At 39.0% G+C, this 22,912-nt stretch overlaps 1 protein-coding gene across 3 annotated transcripts in view; it reads right to left on the bottom strand.

The window, feature by feature from the left end:
* Nucleotides 1-4,924, bottom strand: part of LOC137240201 (U6 snRNA-associated Sm-like protein LSm4) — a 119,103-nt gene extending 114,179 nt beyond the window's left edge. Inside the window, exons 1-2 of one of the 3 annotated variants that reach the window (XR_010949629.1) lie at nt 4,810-4,924; nt 4,701-4,742 (exon numbers count right to left, since the gene is read on the bottom strand). The gene's annotated coding sequence lies outside the window, so the exon portion shown is untranslated. Of the gene's footprint in view, nt 1-4,700; nt 4,760-4,809 lie in introns of all 3 variants that reach the window. The other 2 variants (XR_010949630.1, XR_010949631.1) reach the window with 2 other exon arrangements.
* Nucleotides 4,925-22,912: the final 17,988 nt, after the last annotated feature.

The raw sequence follows: 22,912 nt of genomic DNA, 5'->3' as shown, positions 1-22,912 counted from the left end.
TTGGAAACAATGATGAAGATGCTGCATCGGAAGCAACGATGCACTCCGCTGAACAAGATAATTCCGATCTGGTACCGCATGTAGAGGTACCCATAAACGTCTTTAGGAATCAGTTAATATTTAGGGTAGGTCAAGAATCTCGATGCCATGAGCAACCGCATCACGGTTACCGCAGATATTTTATTTCTTTACCAAACATCGATAGATCGAACCTCATTCCAATTCTTAAGGAATGCCTTAATCCTAATGTCATTAATGGCATAAAAATCCCTGAGGAATTCATCCAACTGTTGCAAAACGTGTATACGGATAATTTCCACAGGTACAAAATCAGGATAACTCAGCGCCTAGTGGAAGATGTAACTATCCCTGACAGAATTTTTAATATAATCCAGGAAGAGCATCGCAGAGCACACAGGAACCCGAAAGAAAATCGGGAACAGGTTTTAGAAAAATATTACTTCCCAGGTATGTCAAAACAAATTAGGGATTACGTTAAGCAGTGCGAAGTCTGTAAGCTTAATAAATATGACAGGCACCCGGCTAAGCCTCATCTCCAACCGACACCAATTCCCAGCCACCCATGTGAGATCATCCACATGGATATTTTTGAAATCGAAAAACAAAAGTTCCTTAGTTGTATAGACAAATTTTCGAAATTTGCCAAACTATTCCCTATCAAGAATAAGTCGTCCATTTATATCCGAAAGAAACTTACCGATGTTTTACATTATTTTTCCGTGCCAAAAACCTTGGTCATGGACAACGAGAGGGGATTCCTAACACCACTCGTTCTCAATTACATTAGGTCTCTCGGGATTGAAATCTACCAGACGCCTACACAACGAAGCGAGACCAATGGCCAGGTGGAAAGGCTACATTCAACCCTGATAGAAATTTATCGATGTTTGTGTAAGGATCTTCCCAGAATGACTCCCAAAGAGAGGGTGGCGATTGTTGTAGATAGATACAACAATACTATCCACTCTATAACAAAAAGAAAACCGGTGGATGTATTCTTTAACAGAACGGCTAGAATAAACTATCAAGGCCTAAGAGACTTTAGGGACCAAACGCACGCAAATATCAAGGCTCTCTTATTCCACGAACAAGAGAGTAGAAATGCAAGGAAAAATATAACCCGCTCGCCCCCGCGGAACTTTAATAGTGGTGATGAATTATTCATCGCCAACAAACAAATAAAAGGGAAACAAAAGGCACTCTATAAAAAAGAAGCCGTTGCCGAAAACAGAAATGTTACCATTACCACGGAAAGTGGAAAAAAATTCCACAAAGTGGATGTAAAGAACGTATAAGATAACATTGGTCAAGAGGTTAATGAGAAGCTTAAGATCATTAGAATCCGGAGGTCCGGATGCGAGCGTTAATGCGCCTGTAGCCGTTGAAGTTATAGTGGTTCAATTCCCTTTTTCTCACTGGTGTGGGATAACTGATTCGGAGGGGTTCAATTCCCCCAAAATGATCTTCTGCTTACTTGCGTGAAGTCATCCGTGCCATGAGTAGGTCGTTTGCAATTATAAACGCTTACGAATAAAAGGGATCAACGCGGACCTTCCATAGTCAAGTTAACACCTGTACTCCAATGCAAATGAAAAAATATGCGTCACAAGATACAAATTGCAAAATAAATGCAAGTAATAGCTGCGAAAAAGGCGGCAAACATGCGTAAAAAGAAACGCCAAAATAAAAAAAAATAATAATAATAACAAATAAAAAAAAAAAATAAAATAAAAAGAAAAAAAAAAAAAGAAAAAATATAATAAAAAAAAGAAGGGGAATGGAGATTCTCTCTCAAAAAAAAAAAAAAGAAAAAAAAGAAAAAGAAAAAAATTCTTTTGCATGAAATTTACTAACAAATTAACAATTCTAAATTTTTCCATAACCAATAACACTGGTCGAATTAGAAACTTGCAACTAATATAACCAACTTCTTCACTACTGGGTTCCCAACTAATGGAAATAGAAAAACCTTCTTAACATAACAGACTTCACCAACTTTTACTAATTCACCTTCCACTATGCAACTCGAATTAGGATAAGTTCCTAGAATATTCTTAAAAAATTTTATTGTATGAATGAACGACTGTTTGAAATTTCATAGACTAGCTTAGCAAAATAGACACTAAGATGATACAATTTTTACTAACATTACTATAATTCATAGCATCTGCCTCTGCGCAACCGCGCACTCTTATGAGATATTTAAAATAGACTCACCATTGGCTTCTATACGAGATGGGTACGGTTGGATCATCGATGGACACTTTAAGCTCATTCACATAATAGATCTGGAGCGCTATGACTTGGCAACGGCTCAACTGGAGCGTTTATTAATCAACCTCAATGAAACAACAACAACAACGGAGGTACTACTGTTCCAACTAAATAGAATTAACATGCACTTAAACGAGCTAAGAGGGCACAACCTTGCGAGATCTAAGCGATCCATTAATTGGATAGGGTCTGCCTGGAAATGGGTAGCTGGATCACCAGATGCCACCGACTGGGATAAGGTCCTCAGCAACGAGAACTCCCTTAATCAAAATAATAACAGACAATACAAGGTAAATAATGCAATCTTCAAAAAAACTGACGAATTATTGCAGAAGCTAAACACCATTGTGACGATAACAAATGACGTCGTTGAGCGGAGAACCAGGGAAAGGCTCGAACAAGATGTCCAAAGTAAAATAACCATCCTAAAGGAAGATATAAACGAGCTGATACGCGCCTGCCAAATGGCCAAGGCTGGCATCGTCAACAGTAATCTATTAAGCAAGGAAGAAGTTAACCAGCTTGTTGGCGAGATCGACATCCTTCCCTACAGTAATGCCATCGAAGCCATCGAGTATAGTAAACCCTCGATCTACACTAACAACACGCTATTGCTGTATGTTTTATCTCTGCCTAAGGTCACAGAAGAAAGATTCAACCATCTTATCACACGAGCTAATATTCGGAGGGGCCACCGGATAGAATTGGCCTACAAAACTATTCTTACAAGCAAACGCGAGACGTATGGCATAAAGGGAGATTGCTTGCACCTATCCTCTGCAATGGTATGCGAAAGGAAATCCTTGGAATTATTACCGGAGGCCGGTTGTTTGGCGCGCCTCCTCAAGGGCGGAGAAACAAGTTGCCCTTACCTAACAAGCAACGCATCCACCATCGAAATAATCAAAGAGGATACAATTTTCCTGGACAATTTCGTTGGCACCATAAGTTCAGGTAAAACCACTGCTAATCTTAACGGATCCTATATTCTACAGGTAGACAATGAGACGGTAGTGATCAACAACCAGACATATTCAAGCATTACAACCTCAGGAGTTCAGGTGCTCCCACCAATCCTAACTAGTGTCACGAACCACACCATGGCTTTAAACCTCGATCTGGTGCATGGAATGGCAATAGACAACTTGAAAGTATTGAAACTCCTTAAGTCTGAGACGAATTGGTTCATGCTATCCGAGGGATCAGGACTACTACTACTTATGGCACTAATTTGGTTTATCTGGAGGAAACTCACAGCAAGGATCCACTTACCCGAAATAAAAATCGAGAACCGACTTAGTCCAAGGATCGAGAAACCCCCTTCGCCATCTAATCTGCGGGACGCAGATATTTAAAGGGGGAGGAGTTAACACGCTGCGGCACCCAACACATTCCATTCCCACACTCTACCTGTACGCGTTCCGCTGTATCAGCATAATTGCAGTCATACCATTTTGCAACCCAACACCCTAATTCAAGGCCAATGATATTTCACCATATACACCTGTGGGAAACCAAGTTCATGATTAGTACCACGTACTAATGTTTACGCAATAAGAACCATTGCAACAGGGCCAGACAGTAGCGTCAGCAAATTATGTTTCACACGATTGTGAAATACTTGCACATCAACAAGAATCATACCAACAGAGCCAGACAGCAGCGTCAGCAAATAATGTTTCACACGATTGTGAAATACTTGCACATGCCCTCAGTGCATGTCAACCGTGAGAAGCTAGGGCCTAAGCCAGCGTACCAAATACTGCGCACCCCAAGGCAGCAGAGCAACAATTCTATATAAGGAAGCAGCGCGCATCAAAGTGGCAGTTGCATCGTGGACTACTAACCCGCTTGTTCTATTTCAATAAATTACTGTAAATCTAACTTTTCTGTGTTTCTTTTCAGGGCAAGTTGGCCCTTTAATTTTTTTATTGTTCAAGGACCCTCAGTCCTTTACTTATATGTATATAAATGTGCATGTTGCTACAAAAGCGCGATTGATTTAATAAAAACCATTTATAATAAGAAAAAACAATGCAAAAATGAAATGTGAAATATACAAAAATGTAATTTAAGTTTATCGTTGCCAATTGATATAGATATGTATGTGGATTAAGGTTTTGAAAGATGTGTAAATTGTAATTTAAAGTGCTATGGAAATTTGCTAAATTTGCAAACTTAAACAAATAACTGTTAAATTATGTTTGCGCACTTTAAAATATATATATTTGTGATCGGGACAGCTCCCTCTTTCATTTGATACTAAGTTTTACCCCGAGCTTGGGGGTGCTATTCTAAAATTTTCCCTAGACCCTTAATAGCCAAACCGGAGCCCGTCAATTTCCAACATCGCATATTACTATGAACAGCACTGTATAAATAGTATTAGCAAAAAATTTGTATACCATTGGGTGGCTTTGAGCCGTCTTCAATAAAGTGAGAGGCAACTGCAAAGACAAATATACTATACAATGGCGCTATAGTAAAGAGAAAAGTATGCAACTTAAATCTTACCATTTGATTGGAGATATGGCAAACTGGAGAATATTCCAGAGCCAGAGATGAAAAATTACTGATTGCACTCTGCTTATGTTTGGAAAACAATCAACTTTTTTCTGATTGAAGTCGATAACTTAATAGTGACCATACATTTGTTAAAGCCGGAGTCAATGGTGCCGTATGTCGTATCGCTGTATCTGTATCCCTAAAGCTGGAGATATTGGTGCTTTATCGGTAACCGTATCGGTAACCTTTTAACAGCTGATTCGACCAACCTTATGAGAATCAATGCAATCGATTATTGGTGCCGCTAAGGTCGTAACCGTATCGTAGCCAACCAATTGGGTTTTGGTTTACCGTCGTAACGATAAACAGCTGATTACGTTAGGGATACGGATACAGCGATACGACATACGGCACCAATGACTCCAGCTTAACGTAATCAGCTGTTTATCGTTACGACGGTAAACTAAAACCCTAATATTGACCTGGTATTGCGAGACATGCAAGAGAGTGTTAATAGGAACAGTGGTTATTTAAAAGAATACAAAAACGAATTTGAAGAAGCTTTAAAAACCAACCAAAAAGAGATGCGGGCGTTAATGAAAACAATGGAGAAAAAATACAATGAACGTTTGGCGACCTTAAAAATGCATCAAGAAATGTATATTAAAAATGCGGCTGAAATTAAGAAAGTGCGGGAGATAGCAGAGAAAATAAAAAATCATGCTGAAGTAGTGGGGAGGGAGAATGAGAAATTTTGTAGTGAAATAAAATCAATAGTAAAGGAGAAAAACGATGTGATACCACAACAAACATATGCAAATATGCTAAGAACGGGTGAAAATAAAAACACAGCTAGGGCCGTTCCAGAGCTTAAGAAACGGGTTCCTATTAAGGTACGCGCACATTACACTGCGCGACACGTAGCGGCAGCTGCGCCTCACAGAGCGACATATTTTGGCAATTCACATTAAGCGGCAATCGAGCGACACATTGCGGCAAAAGTTTGTGTTCATTTTTGTTTGCAAAATGGACGACACAGTTTTTGAAGCCGTAATTAATTCATTTTTGTGCGAAGAAGAGGAAAGGAAAAGAAAAAGGTCGTGGCTATGGTCTTGGACCCAAGATATGAGGAAGGAGAGTTCCACACTCTTTTTCCCAGATTGAAAAAAGATGGTGCAAAATTCTTTGCAAGTATTCTTATGAGGCAATTCACACCTAGCGGCAGCAGCACTGCGCGACACTTCCCACCGCGGCTTTTTTTGCCTAGTTGATTAGATTTGCCGCGCTGTGCCGGGTCGCGCAGTGCTGCTGACGCTAGGCATGAATTGCCCTTCAAAAAACGCGAGTACTCTATAAATAATGTAAGGAATACTCCTTTGGGAGTATAGGACTGCTCCAAATCTAATCTGTATTCATACAAAAAATGTGCTCCAATTAACATTGCGATGTCCTAGGAGAGGAGAAGGTGATCCCACTCTCGCTTTGTTTGTGAGTATTCCAAAGAGTACATACGTGAGAGTACTTTACAAAGTACTTTCACTGTAGTACTCCATGGAGCACTCACAGAGGATCATATGCCAAAGTACTAAAGAGGAATTGTGTCGGAAAGAATTATCGAAGTGAATTAAATTTAAAATGAAAGTAAATGAAGAGGGGCAAAACAACTTTTATATTTTATATTACGAATATTCTTATGTTATTTAGCATTTGCGTGAATAAAGAAACTAATATAATGCGCATACGCATACGTGAATAAAGAAACTAATATAATATGTATACATAAAACCAGTGCGCTGTTGCATTTTATCAGAGTTGCCAAGGTAAAATTTTATTATTAGTTATTTGCATGCAATATTTTACTTTTGGCAACTCTGTTCGATCGTCATCGTGTCTTGATCACTGTCGCTAAAAAACGAGCAATTATCGGCTGATGGTGGTCCGCAAACGCATTGAAAAGGAGTATTGTTAGAGTACTCGGACATGAAGAAAATGGAACACGTAATCCAACAATTTTTGCAGGGTGCCTCATAAGAATACATGCAAAGAATATTTTGTGGTGCAGTGCAGTGCTGCAGTCTAATGTGGCATTACCTTTATTGTTAAACCGAAGGCAAAACAAACTAGTGAAAGAACAAGGCAAGATCTAAACAATAAAATTAACCCTAACGAGCTAAAGATAGCAGACATTAAAGCGGGCCATTATGGTATTATGGTGATCGATAGTATTAATGAAGATGAAAGAAATAAGAGTAAACAAATTATGGACAACAAAATAAGTGATGAATATGAAATACAGATACCACGTGACTATAAACCAAAATTATTAATAGCAGGCATGCATTTTGAAAAGAATAGAGATTACCTGATCGAGTGTCTAAGAAAGCAAAACAAATGCCTAGAACAGGGTGAAATAAAAATTAATAAGCAATATAATGTTAAAACTAGCAACAAAGTTTGTACCAAATGCTTGGGTAAGCATAAGACCATTGAGTGTAATGAACAACCAGGAAACAAGTGTATAAACTGCATAAAGGCAAATGAGAAGTTAAATCTAGGACTAGAAGTTATTAATATTCTGAAATAGTTCAAATATAAAATAGGCGGCAGAAAACTTTTATCTGATGGAGTACTTAAAGACTGCATATCGTATACAGGATATTTCTACGCACGAATAATCAATAACAGCCTAGAAGAGGGTGTTGCACCAGAAAAGTGGAAAACGTCAACGGTGATACCAGTGGAAAAAGTTAAAAAGACAGTAAAACCTGAAGAACTTAGACCCATAAACACCCTGCCTAGTGATTGTAAAATACTTGAAGCTTATGTTAAGAACCAGTTAATGAATAACCTGTACAATTGGTTATGCGGAAATAGACTGAAACTTAATATAAATAAAACGAAATTTATGATAATAACAAGGAGGAACGTTAATGAGGATATAATTGGTTTAAAAATAAATGATGAAAGCATACAAAAAGTTGACAGTATAAAATATTTGGGAATTATAATTGATAAAAAACTCAAGTTTCAAGAACATATAAACTACACAGTCCAGAAAGTTGCGAAAAAATTGGGGTTATGCAGAGAACATCCAAATATTTCAAAAAAGGTACAAACTAATTATATATAAGTCCATTATAGAACCGCACTTTGTATACCGCCCATCTATTCTATTCATTGTGTCAGAAAAAGAAATAGATAAACTTCAAAAGATGCAAAACAGATGTATGAGATTTATTCTTAAAAAACCTAGAGATACTCGTACGGCTGATATGCTGAGAAGTTTGAACTGGTTAAGTGTCAAGCAAAAGATTTTTTTCACGCTATGAAGTTTATATTTAATATTAAAAGTGAAAATGTAACTGAATATCGAAGTAAAAACGTAGTATTAGTTAAGCAAACACATAACATTAATACAAGGAATATACATAATTTCAAACTACCTTTATTCAGAACTGAAATAGATCAGCAAAATATTTTTTATAAAGGTCTAAAAAGTTTCAATGAACTGCCTATAGATATAAAAAGTTGTAATGAAATCGTAACTTTTAGGTTTTTTTGCCGTAATAAACAAATGAAATGAAATGAAATGAAATAGCCTCCAACGGGAGTCAAAGGAAACTTGCTGTTTCAACAGGGGTGGACCATAATGAAAGGGGTGTTAGAGGCGTTGGTTTCACATTACAATTAAAGAGATGGTTGGTGTCATGTGGGGACACATTGCATGCGAGGCATACATTTTGTATGTCGGGGTTGATTCTGGATAGGTAAGAGTTTAACCTGTTACAGTATCGAGAACGAAGTTCAGCTAGAGTGACTCGCGTTTAGTAATTTAAGGTCGAGCTGAAGGTTCGAAGGGAAAGTTCTGGTAAAACTCTTCTAACATTCAGGGAGGGAAACACAGGATGAAGTTAACAGCATAAGATCAAAAGTCGTAGAACTGTTATGGAACTGTTTTTTTTATTTCTATAGCAACACAACATAAATTTCAATGCAGGTTTAAAATCATGAAGTATTTTGTTCTACTAGTGGTTCTATCATACCTCATTTAACGTAAACTGGGAATCAAAAACTACTCACGGAAGGACGTGTTTGGATGATCCAGCTTGAAATCGATCCTGAGATAGTCGGGCTAGTATCATAAAGGTAATATTTTGTTGAACGTACCGAATTTATGTATATTCGGCAAAGGATTAACAACACAGACCCCGGCGGGTTAGGGGGTAAGAATATACCCGCGGTGGGTATGCCTGTCGTAAGAGGCGACTAAAATAACATATTCAAAGGGTTGTGTAGCGCAACCCTTTCAGGTTACCAGCGCATAATATAGCTTTTCCAAACCGAATTGTCAACCCCACCTATCCGTGGCGAATCCTGTTTCATTAACAGCCGAGGCTCTGGCCACCCCGAACTCCTCATGGATCTAGGGGGTGGGAGGGCGGTATGGCCAAGAAGGTTGCATGTGGTAATAACAAATCGTTCCCGAGATGGTCGGGCTTGGTATCGGAACGTACCGGATCTGCATCCTGCAAAGGACCATCAACATCGATAACACGCCCCAAGGGCTTGGGGAGTGTCCTTATCGCTACAACAACAACAACAACATTAACAACACTGGGATTGAAAGAGTTGTTTATAAAGGGTCGCACATTTGACCTACTACCACAGCAAGGACAATGAAACATCTGTTTACATATTGCCGAATCTGATCGCATTGCTCATGACAATGCCCCTTTTCAAAACCACGCTCAAATCCATGTATACATGCATTAACTTTTAAGTACTATGTAGTTTCACTTACGGCATTTGCTGCACAAAAACTTCAGTTGGTTATGACGCCTCAAGTGCACATGATAAAATGACTTTAGTAAAGCGCGTCCACAGAGATTACAATCCATATACTCATCCTTTTGGTAAACTTGCCGTCTATGTAAACGTAAAGCATTTTTCGTAACAAATCTATTTTCACAAATATCACAGGGGAAATTTAGATTTTTATCTCCTAAAAAATGGAACAATTTAACAAATCTTTTGGTATATAGCGTAGAACTCTGTAAATACCTATCATGATCTAATTCATAGTGAGTTAACAAGTCCCTCTGAAACTCGATTATAGATGTACAAAACTCGCATTTAAAATCAAAACAAGTTTTACGTGTACCACCAATACTTGGATCATCTGGCAAATTATCATCATAGCCAGCAACTCCTTTTGTCAGCCCATTCTCATCATTTGCAATACTATTATCTTGCTCAATACAAACGATGCCGCCTACACTTTCACTAAGGTGTAACTGCTTTTGACTTGTATATTGGCCGGTTTTATGTGGGTTGAGGCTTTCTACCACTAATTTAGTTAGCTTTTCGTTTGCGATTTCTAAATCATAATTATCGGTATCACTTATGTCAACGGGATCATCAACAATGTTTGCGTTTGATTCTTCGTATTCGAACTCCTTAAATTATATTTAGTTTCATTTCCATTTTAATACACATATCCCTATATTTACCTTGCTAATGAACTCCACTTCTGCGTCCTCGTTCCCGTCCCCCTTTTACGGCTATCGAACGTCCTGAATCTTTAAAATAGTCTTGATGAATTTGCCTATGCATATTTTTTGATTCCGCGTTTAGCTCCTCCGCTGCGGTATCAAGTTGTGCGATTTTATAATTTCCCGTTAATATTTGATTATTCAATTGAGCTCGGTTTATGAATTGATGTGATTGCTTTAGATCTTGATAACAGCGACCACACAAATAGTGACATGGTGGATATCCTTTGACATCGAAATCACCAGGTTTAATTTGTAATTGTGCATATTTATTGAAAGCCTCTAATATAGTGGAAGTAACATCACTTTGAGAAAGTGTAAATGACCCCATCAGATCTATATAGTCATTAAGTTCGTCCTGACTAGCAACGGATAGATACGAGCGACATCAGCGCATATATTCCAATGAAACTTCCGTTCTTTGTGGGGAATCCATATTTGATTTAAAATCAAAGATATTTTCACTTCATTTTACTGATGAAAAAAGATTTATCTTTTGCCCAGCCAGCCCCTTGCCAAAAATCACACACACAAGGTTGCGCACAAACGTTTCATGTGGCGGTGGATCTAAGCTGCACGCTGATGCTTTAGAAATCGGTACAACAATTAATGATTCCATACCAGAACGAGAATTAAAATTATTTTGCTTGGCAAAACCAGGATCTATCACACATATATAATGTTGTCAATTGTGAGCGAAGTTTCGGCGATATTTGTTTAGATATGTTAAATTATAGTTGACCGCTAAGAACGATGCATTTCTCGGATACATTTACGGTTAAAAACATTTTAGATAAACAATAAATTAAAATAGAATAAATTTACACAAAAACATGCTCTTTTATTTTGCAATAAAAACAGCGTATCAGCTGTTTGCTCAAGTCAAATGTGACGTAGATGCGCAGAACGAGGCAATTTTGAACTCGTCAATGCGCAATCTGGGTAGATTTGTGGAGCTGCACTACAATGCGCTTCATTTTTTTCCTATTTGAACAACAGCCGTGTTTTTTGATACACGCGTATACGTTTACGTTTGCGCGTAAAAAAAACGCCTATCCTCGATTAGATAATGCTTAGGAGACCCATATATAGGCAGTGGTTAAATAACTAGCTACAGCCACAGGGTGTACCGAAAAGCGGAGACACAACCCTCTGATGGCCATAGTGTATAACATATAGCTAAATCGGTTGCGATGAATTGTGGACACACATAGAATACATAGAATTAGTGTAGAGGGTGAAACAAAAACACATATTTCAGTTACATCTGAGTATAATGCGTATTGAAATTTAGTAGTACACATTTTATGCGCAGCTATTTCAGAGTTGAATTTAAAGTTTGACGCTTAGCAGTCCATATAAAGTTTAAGCGTATAGACGTTTACGTGTAAAAAAAACACGGCTAACATGGCAAAAAAGTAAAGCGCAGTGTAGTGCAGCCCAGTGTGGTCTTAGCTTAAGCCATCATTCCGTAGCAAGGATCCTAATACAATAGGGGGACTCATGTAACACTATAAATGCCTTATAAAGTGTGTAGACGTATAAATTTATCTAGTGCGTAAACGAGCTGTCAAATTTTGGATGAAAAATCATTTACACAATTTGTATAAATTTACGCGCACATTTCATTGTGTAAACGCGGTAAACTCAAAGGAATGCAACCATGCAGACATTACAGCAGGCATTTTCATCAGAAATCTCCAACATCAGCAAGTAAATGCATTTTAGTTTTGATTTTTCACTTAATCTTGGCATTTTTTAATTTGCATAACAATCAAAAAAGTTTTGTTCGGCAATTATACAGCTGATAAACAATCAAGTTTACCAAGAGTATTACTAGGTGCGTTCATATAACAGGGTGCGTAAATGGATATAATTTTACACCTTATAAGTTTATATGCTTATGTCTCCACGGCACCAATATCAAGTTGATTTCGGTAGTATGATTTCGTAAATTACATTCCTGTCCACACGATTATGCTTCTTCTTTTGCATAATTTCAAATGACATTTGTTTTCGCTTTGTAACATTTTTGTATTTTATTGTTTTCCCAAAGCTGAATTAAAACGTTCAAGATAAACGTATGTTTTTGTGGTGTCTGTCTTCTTAGACTTGAAACGGGCTTACGAAACAGTTGATGAAATTGCTGGACGTTATGTTTAAAATTGGCATCAGAGGCAAGGCCCTGGAATGGTTCCGAAGTTATTTGAGTGAAAGAAAGCAGAGGACAATAATCGGAAAAGCAGTTTCATCGGTTTGGACATGGCGTATCGATACCAGGTGGCAGCACGGGACAGCTGATTATAGACTTTTTTATTTGATTTGATACATCAATTTCCAGCACAGTACGATTTTGACCTTGGTCCATCGAATTTACAAAAACAAAGTACATGGATCTTTTATTTATGTTTGTAGGTATGTCACCATACTGTTACCTGGTATCGTAAATATTTGATTGCCACAAGGTTCGGTACTTGCACCGATATTATTTACATTAGTCGTGTTTTTTAACACGCGTATATACGTTTACGTTGACGGGTAAAAAAAAACGGCCATCGACAGTTGCGCATAGCCATATAAACATTTGGCAGCACTGCCCCGCAAATGTCAAAATGCCACAAAAACTTGGCAGAACTGTATACGTATACATATTTTTTTGGTTTATTTATGATTTTTAATGGAAAATGGAGGCGGTAAGAAAAGTTCTTGAGTAATACAACAATTTCATACATTCGGTCATTAATTATATAAATCGTTTTCAGAATTCCGAAAGTATGTTGCGCGTTATCAATGAAGTTGTAGAAATAGCTGAGTTAGCCGACGAGGTAACTTCATCCAGTTCAGATGAAGACTCTGGTAGCGAGGACGACGTGCCTGGAAGATGTCAAAACTTTGTTGGAACTATTGATGCAATGAGCGAAAAAGATTTTAAGGCCCACATGAGAAGCAAGCGAGGCACTGCGGATTGCTTAATAGGTAATTTGCAAAAATGCATATCGCTTCGCGAAGTCTAATGAATATTGTAACGAATTTGCTTGCAAATCCTCTTATTTGCAATCCTCTGCTAAGTTCGAATCACTAAACTGTTGAATAAATAACTCCAATTTGTAATAATGCAAAATGGCCTTTATTAAAGTACTTCACAATACACTCAAACTGTGCAACGAATAGCTTGCTTAATAACCACACTGATTGATAGCTCAATGAAACTCTACTATTCAAAATAATACTGCTATTGCTCGCTAGATATCGTCTTAATCGCAACTGCTTGACAACTCAAATCAAACTGAATTACTTCTTACTCGCCTGCACCGCTTTTATAGTTTACGCTGCATACTTCTAGGCTCTTCGATTTCCAGAAGTTACTAGTTGTTTCGGCTACAAAATTGCCAGCCACAACTACGTGCACAAATTATTGCCCTCTCTTGTGACCACTGAGATAAGATATATGCATGTGTTTGTGCATTGCCGCTCCGCTGCTCGTATACGTACATATGTGTAGACGCAATTATTTATTCGTTTATGTAGATACATAAAGATTGAATTATTGATGTGAATGTTTGTAGTTTACAGTCTCTCGCGCGCACATAGGCATATAAGTAAATGCATCTGTGTGTGACATCTCTCTGGGCTGCCTTATATATGTGTATACTTGATTTAATTATTAACGTAAATACTGCTTGGCATGGCCTTAGCATCGCCTTAGTGATGGGATAATTTAGTGATGCTAATATCCGTGACAATATCTTAAATTACAGAAAGATACTCTCAGAGCCTTTCAGGGCTTAGTTGCACATATGTTGGAAGGTCAAAAATAAGTCCCAAATGTTGTGTTTATATTCACGTGTGGTATATTAGCAACACAGTTACTTTTCGTCAACTTGGTAACTTATTTGGAGTAACGAAATCAACGGCATGGCAAGTTGTTCGACGAGTTACTTCATGGCTTATTACCATAAGTCACGAGTACATCAAATGGCCACAAGGGCCGGAAATATCAAGGAACTGCTACAAGTTTTATGAAAAATGACAAATACGTAATTGGGGCAATAGACTGCACACATTTAGCCGTAAAAGCACCTAAGGTTGGAAAGGAAAACTATTTTGATAGAAAGCAAAATTACAGTTTAGTTTTGCAAGCGGCTGTAGATGCGGACAAAAAGTTTATAGATATTTACTGTGGTGAACCAGGCTCCTTACATGACAGTCGTGTTCTTAGAAGATCCTCGCTTTTCGCACAGGCTGAACAAAGCTATGAGGATATGTTTCCGAATTCAACTTTTTTACTTGGAGATTCGGCTTATTTTAGTACAAAGTGGTTAGTGCCTCCATATAAAGACAATGGACACCTCACGGAACTTCAGATAAGTTTTAAACACCGGCATTCACAAACGCCTGTGACAGTAGAAAACACTTTCGATTTGTTTAAAACACGGTTCCGACGATTGCAAAAGTTTACACGGCATACTGGTATAAATGGAGTCACGAATTTAATTTGTAGTATTTGCGTCTTTTATTTTTTTATTTGTGTTATGCATAACATGTGTATAATAAAAGACGATATTGGTGAAGAAGAAAATGTAGAGCAAGTGGGCTTAAATTTTGGGTTTGAAATAGTTGATTTTGTTAGTTCACACCTAAGTCGCCGAGATGAATTATTTAACTATCTTTACCAAAATAACTAGTCCTTTCAATGCGGATAAAGTACATGATTTTAAAAAATGTACTGATCATTAGTTCTAATTAACACAAAACTAATGGTAATAGTGCAGTTTACGGTACCACCCAAATTTGGGCCAAAATTTTCGAGTGAGGTATCAAACTACTACCGGGGCGGTAGTATGAAATTTATACCACTTATTCAAATATTTTTCCTGCATTTTATGCGCATTGGTATACTTCTTTTACCACCTATACAGGCAAATTTAAGCTTATATTTTCCAAAGAAGGACTCAGTGGATGTGCTCCACTTGTAATGTGCCACTTTGCCTCAGCAAAACAAAAACTTGCTTCAATGAGTTTCATAAGTAATCCTCGCATTCTATGCGCGATGGTATAAAAATCGTACCACATCCTTGTGCAAAATCCTGCAAGGATAAAATTTTTTTTTTACATTTTCTTCACTAAATGTCTTAAATAAATGAATTAAATCATCTTTGTGTTTAATTTTTAGCTATTTCTTTCAGTGTCCCGGAAAGAGTTAAAGAGCTTATGGAGATGATCCCCTAAGCCTTTGTGGGAGGGACGCAACAAATTAAACGGGGTTACACTGAAATGATAGTCCTTGGTCGGGAAAAATCCCGAGTCGCTCCGGTACATAGAACCGACTGCCTTGGGAATCGCCCTTAAGCCTTTCGCAGACGGCGCTAGATCAAGCAGTTGTTTCCTAGGGTGTCTTGGTTTGTGAAAAGCAGAAACTGTCTGTTCAGCATTTCGTTGTGCTCTTTAATGTTGAGCTCTTTGGCCCCGCTATGTAGGTGGTGTTCGGCGGTCATAAGGAGACATCAGGTGGCAGTTATAATTGCAGCATTTTGACAGGCCTGTATCCTTTTCTTTCTTTTTTAAGATCAGGCGACCAAACTGGTGACGCGTTACTCATAAGCAGCCGACCAATTGCATTGTACATGGTTAGCCATGTTTCTTTATGTTTTCCCCAGGTGCTGCCGGCAAGCTACTTGAGGATTTTCTCCCCATCAGGGAGAAAAATGAGATGCTAACCAAACAGTTCCTGTTGAATGCCCAGAAACCTGGGTATCCAAACAGACATCTGAATGATGAGCCAACACCGCCTAGGGGCTTAATGAGTCATCTCCTTAAGCATTTTGAGGAAATACGGCACCTGAGAACCCAGCCGTATGAAGCAAAAAAACCCAAGCAGGTCCTAGGTGAACTCCACAAACAGGCGTCGGACCTTTATGTCAGGAATTGTCCGGTGAATCCAGTACTCAAAGAAAAGTACCAAAAACTTGTGGAAGAGGAACGCATACTCCCCAGGGAAACGCGTGTCACTCTTGCTCAACTTCGTGCTGGATACTGTAACAGGTTAAACTCTTACCTATCCAGAATCGACCGCGACATACAAAATGTATGCCCCGCTTGCAATGTGTCCCCACATGACACCAACCATCTCTTTAATTGTAATGTGGAACCAACGCCTCTAACACCCCTTTCATTATGGGCCACCCCTGTTGAAACAGCAAGTTTCCTTGGACTCCCGTTAGAGGATATTGATGAAAATTTGTGATCTGTCGCGGCTGTTAGGTGGGGCGAAGCACTGCTACAACAACAACAACAAGGATTTTGTTGCGGCTATGTGCTTTGGATACAGTTTTGGTGGCATGCGCCTTGGTGGTCAGAGTATTATCGAACGTTACCCCTAAGATCTTTGGGTGGTAATCCTTTACTTTAGCTCTCAACTGCTAAAACTCGAGCAAATATATCGCGAGGTGTCAAAAGACGCGTTTTGGACTCAGGATCACGAATCCGAAAGCGGAAATTCAAAATTTTATTTCTTTTCGGAGATATTTGCAAACATAATTGAACATTTTCATATGGTTGTTGTAATTTTGATGATTTTGTGGTACCCACAAGAAAAACTGTGGGTAAAAGTGTTTTCCGCGGATATAGTTTTGGTCTCCAAACCGGTGTTGGGCCCACCCAGGGTAAGTTGTTATAAGCGCGGCCGAAGGCCGCCTATTCAGAAAGGTGTTCTGCGCAGAAATACTATGGATCCCACCCCCGGTTTCGGAGCCCTCCGGACCATTTTTCGTTTTTTTGGAAATATCTTTTGACAGAAATAAAATTTTGAATTTCCGCTTCCGGATTCGTCATCCTGGGATATTTTTGCCCGAGTTTAAGCAGTTATGAGCTAAAGTAAAGAATTACCCTTTGGCTGACTGACAGTCGGTAGTGTGACACCATCGACGTGAACGTCCAATATTTGCGACATCTGTTCCTTTTTCGGTGATAATACCAGCTTGCGCGAGGTGAAGAAACTAGGAAGATGTTGTTGTTTTAGCAGTGCTTCGCCCCATCCAATAGGTGCGAGCAATCACAAATTGTCTTCAATGTCTTCTAACGGGGCTCCAAGGAAACTTGCTGTTTTACCAGAGGTGGACCATAATGAGAGGGGTGTTAGAGGCGTTGGTTCCACTATACAGTTAAAGAGATGGTTGGTGTCATGTGGGGACACATTACAAGCAGGACATATTTCATAGGGGTCCGATGCCTGTTTGTGGATTTCACTGAGCTTGTGTTCACTGCTTGTGTTTTTTAGCTTCAGACTGCTGCGTTCTCAGGTGCCGTATTTCCTCATAATGCTTATGGAGATGACTCCTTAAGCCCCTGGGCGGTGTAGGCTCATCAATCAGATGTCTGTTGGGATGCCCAGGTTTCTGGGTATTTAACAGGAACTGCTTGGTTAGCATTTCATTTCTCTCTCTAATGAGGAGTATTCTCGCCTCATTATGTAGATGTAGTTCTGGTCTCGTACTGCCGCCGAGGAAAAAATTGGTTACCGGCGGCCACGAAAAAACAACTGGTAGGATGAAGAATGCCGCGTTGCAACCGAAAGAAAAGACACTGCCTACAGGGCTACGTTAAAAGCGAGCGCGACAAGAGGAGTAGGTGAACGCTATCGTGAGTTGAAAAGGGAAGCCAGACGCCTTTTCAGGAAAAAACCAGAAGCAGAAAGGCATGAGTGCGAGGAGCTTGAGCTGCCCGAAATAACGCCCGAAAATTCTACTAAAAAATACGGCGACAGACGGAAGGTTTTTAGACCGGGGCAAACTCCTGTAGGAATGAAAACGGCGACTTTGTAACTGATGGCCAGAGAGTGCTTAGATTATGGAGGGAATACTTCTCTGCTCTCCTAAATGGAGGCAGCTATTCACCGCGCAGAGATGAAGAACCCGATCCCGCAATTGATGATGATGAATAATCGTCCCCCCGCCCGATTATGGCGAAGTTAGAATAGCAATAACCAGATTGAAAAACAATAAGGCCGTGGGCGCTGATGGATTGCCCGCGGAGCTATTCAAGTACGGCGGCGAGGAGTTGGTAAGGCGCATGCAGCAGCTTCTTAGCAAAATATGGGCGGACGAGTGCATGCCCGACGGTTGGAATCTAAGTGTCCTTTGCCCAGTCCACAAGAAGGGGGATACTGCAAAATGCACCAACTATCGTGGAATCAGCCTTCTTAATATCGCATATAAGGTCATTTCAAGTGTATTGTGTGAAAGATTGAAGCCCACCGTGAACCGGCTGATTGGACCTAATCAGTGCGGCTTCAGACCTGGTAAATCTACCATCGACCAGATTTTTGCAATGCGCCAAATCTTGGAAAAAACTTATTAAAAGAGAATCGACACACATCACCTCTTCGTCGACTTTAAAGCCGCCTTCGACAGCACGAAAAGGAGCGGCCTATATGCCGCTATGTCTGAATTTGGTTTCCCCGTAAAACTTATACGGCTGTGCAAAATAACGTTGAGCAACACAATCAGCTCAGTCAGAATTGGGAAGGACCTTTCCGAGCCGTTCGAAACTAAACAAGGTTTCAGACAGAGTGACCTCCTATCGTGCGATTTCTTTAATTTGATGCTGGAGAAAATTATACTAGCTGCAGAACTTAACAGCACTGGAATAATATACTATAAAAGCGTGCAATTACTGGCATATGCTGATGACATTGATATCATCGGCCTAAACACCCGCGCTGTTAGTTCTGCTTACTCCAAACTGGAAAAAGAAGCGGTAAAGATGGGTTTGATGGTGAATGAGGACAAAACGAAGTACCTGCTGTCATTCAGCAAAGAGTCAGCGCATACACGCCTTGGCAACCACGCTACTGTTGGGAGCCATAATTTCGAAATAGTAAAAGACTTCGTTTATTTTGGAACCAGCATCAACACTAGAAACAACATCAGCACTGAAATCCAGCGAAGAATCAATCTTGCCAATAAATGCTACTTTGGACTAGGTAGGCAATTGAAAAGTAAAGTCCTCTCTCGGCGAACGAAAATCATACTCTACAAGTCACTTATCGTACCCGTCCTGCTATATGGGGCAGAACCATGGACCATGACAATAGCAGATGAAGCGGCTTTGGGAGTGTTCGAGAGAAAAGTTATTCGAAATATTTATGGACCTCTACGCGTTGGCGATGGCGAGTACCGAAGAAGATTTAATGATGAGCTCTACGAGCTATACGCAGACATCAACATAGTCCAGCGAATTAAAACGCAGCGGCTGCGCTGGCTAGGCCATGTTATGCGAATGAAAGATGATGCTCCGGCCAAGAAAGTGTTTCTATCGGAACCCGCCTATGGAAGAAGAGGTAGAGGGCGGCCCCCACTCCGTTGGAAGGACCAGGTGGAAACGATTTAAACTCCCTTGGTGTGACCAATTGGTGCCGCTTGGCGGAGGGAAGGAGCGACTGGCGCGCCTTGTTGGACGGACATAACCGTTTAGACGGTTAAGCGCCAATTAAGTAAGGAAGTTCTGGGGACATATGAAGACAGCCCGTTGCAGTTCTGAGGGCGGTATTTTGGCAGGCCTGTAGCTTCTTGTAGTAGAGTAGTCTTTAGGATTGGCGACCATATCGGGGATTCGTAGCATGCAATCGGCCGGCCAATTGCCAATTTGGAGGTGGTGGTGAGCGTTTCTTTATCTTAACCCCAAGTGCTGCCGGGAAGAGATGTGAGGATTTTATTGCGGCTCTGGATTTTCGGCACAATTGCGGCTGCATGCTCACCAAATGTAGATCCTGATCGAAACTATAAAGATTGGAGGGATAGCTGTTTACCTTAGAAACTAATTCATCTATTTAAGGGCCAGGTCCCATTGCCATAATCGTGCAGTCGCCGGCATAGGTAATGTTTGTAACACCTTCTGGTGGGGAAGGGAACTTTGATATGTAGAAATGAGATATAGGACACCATCCTGTGGGAACCCCTTTTTAATTTTCCTTAGCTTTGAGATTTCGTTCCTAAATTGAACCGACGCTTGCCGACCATTCAGATAATTAGCGGTCCATCTTTTTAGAAAAGGGGACAGGTGTGAGCCTAATATATATGTATGTCTTGCAGTAGCGTGCTGTGTTTGACTGTGTCAAAAGCTTTTGACAAGTCAAGTACCACGAGCGCGGTCTTGTGATGGTGATATAGTCTATACCCCATACAAACCGATGGTTCAAATAAGAAGCTTTTCGTAATCTCTGCCCCAGCTAGAAGTTTAAAATTTCATCAAATACTTACGTATACGTCATATGTTACTCAGAAAAGTGATTCATAGCTATGTCATGCAGATCACAAGAAACGTGAAACTTTGTATTCTCACACAAGTTACCTACTTTTTTATTTTTTTTATATTTATCTAAAAATTTGCTTCCTTAGTTCAGCTCCGTTCATTAAAGGTATGCCCCGTCCTTCCTTGTTTTTAATTGATAAACTCAAAACTACCACTCATTACCATATTGTTATTTTAAAAAGTTTTTTTTTTCTATTACAGCATCACCGTAACAATAGTTATAATTCAAGACGCGTATCCCCTACCAGTACGTTGAAGCGACAAAGATATGATGAAAGCAATAAATATCCCTTGTAGGGAGTCTCGAAGGAAAGTTCATCATAATACAAGCTAATCGCCAATTACACAATAAATCCACTGCCTGGAGTTTTAGAGGACGCAAGTCCCAACATGTGACCTCCTAACTACACTGAAAACCTTTCTTCTAGCATCACCACAGCGTTGAATGCCATAACTAATATAAATTGCTGTCTTAATGTATGATTGAAAATTAGAATTAAAATGTATTTATTATATATAATAATCTCCTGTCATGGTTTTACTGGAACAACTTCAACAACCACATCTTCTTCTAGTCATTTGTCAGGCTTACTCTATTGTTTATGTGTTTCCTTTTTTGTGTTCATTACTTGTAATTTTAGGAGTTTCTGTATCTTCTGAAGTTCTCCCAGTTATTAATGGTGTTATTTCGTTTGTAATTTTATATAGGCTATCCTTCCTTCGTTTCATATTTTTTAACCGCTCATTGTACCATCCGGTTGGCGTACTACCGTTACTTACGACTTTTTCTACAGTAAATTTATTAAAAGGGTTTTTTAGTCCTAGCTCAATTAATTTTATATTCTCGTAAATGTTATGATGAGCTTCATATATACGCTCTTTCTTAAATCCTTTTGCGAAGCATTTTTTATTGAATTTAAAATTTTTTTCTTTTACTTTTTTCTTATATCTTCTTTATCACAATTTTCCGATTTTATCTTCATTTCAATGATCTCATGATCCGATATTTTCCCATATTCGCTAACATTAACACTAATAGAGGAAATGTTGCTAATTATAAAGTCTATAAGCGTTTTTGATCTATTTGTCCCTCTCGTATATTTTTCGACATGTTGTTTTAAACAATTATCATTTAAAGTGCTTCCTATTCTGTTTTTATATGTTCCTGGTTTCTTCCAGTCAATAGTAAAGTCTCCCGAGATTATAACATTTTGCGCACTCTCCAAAGTTGTTTCAACGTACTCTTCAAAGAAGTCACAAAAATCTTTTTCGGAGCTACTTCGTGATCGATAGATCGCTATTGCCTTATTGTTAAATTATTAAATACGCAGTCGCAAGATGTCACCCACACCTTGGCGTCTAGTGGTTCGTGAGTTATATTTCTTACTTCCCACTTATTTTGTATGTATATTGTTACCTCTCCAGTATGCGTAGAGTTCGACACACAACTTAATGTTCTATAATTAGGAATACTTTTTTCATTATCTTCAATATTTGGCGTTAGATGTGTTTCCGTCAGGAATAATAGCAATGTTTTTTTTACTTCTATATACGCTTACGCTTAAACCTTATATGGACTGCTAAGCGACAAACTTTAAATACACCTCTGAAATTGCTGCGGATAAAATTTGTCCTACTAAATTTCAATACGCATTATACTCAGATGTAACTGAAATACTTGTCTATATTTCACCCTCTACACTAATTCTATGTTTTCTATGTGTGTCCACAATTAATCGCAACCGATTCAGCTATATCCCTACAAGACGGAGGTAACCAGTTCACTCACACATTCAAAGCTTTTTTCGCTCTCCACTAACACATCGACGTTTCATGCTGTCATCGAAATGACAGTTCATTAATTATTCCGGAAAACATTGAAACGCAAAAAAAATATATCTGTTTACAACGAAAAATATCTTGTGCTTTTAGTTGTGACATGTGACGGAAATTAAAAATTTTGCTGCAGAGACCATCTTTTTGCGTTGGCGGCCTTCGCCCAAAATAATATTAAGGGTAACGTTTTACAAGACGGTACACCACCTAATTTAAAAATATCAAATAATAATAAAAACGGAGATCGAGGCGCGCCTTTTGATTCCACGTTTGATAATTTTTGATAAAAATTAGGTGGTGCACCGTCTTTTAATTCGTTACCATATTAAGTTGTATAGAATCGACGGGATGGCCTACAAGGTTTCATGTCAACTAAATCGCTCCCGATATGGTCGGGCTAGTACCTTAATGGTTCC

Source organism: Eurosta solidaginis, chromosome 2 (assembly GCF_040869045.1).
Source record: "Eurosta solidaginis isolate ZX-2024a chromosome 2, ASM4086904v1, whole genome shotgun sequence".
Taxonomy (NCBI): Eukaryota; Metazoa; Arthropoda; class Insecta; order Diptera; family Tephritidae; genus Eurosta; species Eurosta solidaginis.
This window is presented reverse-complemented; position numbering and strand designations above follow the sequence as displayed.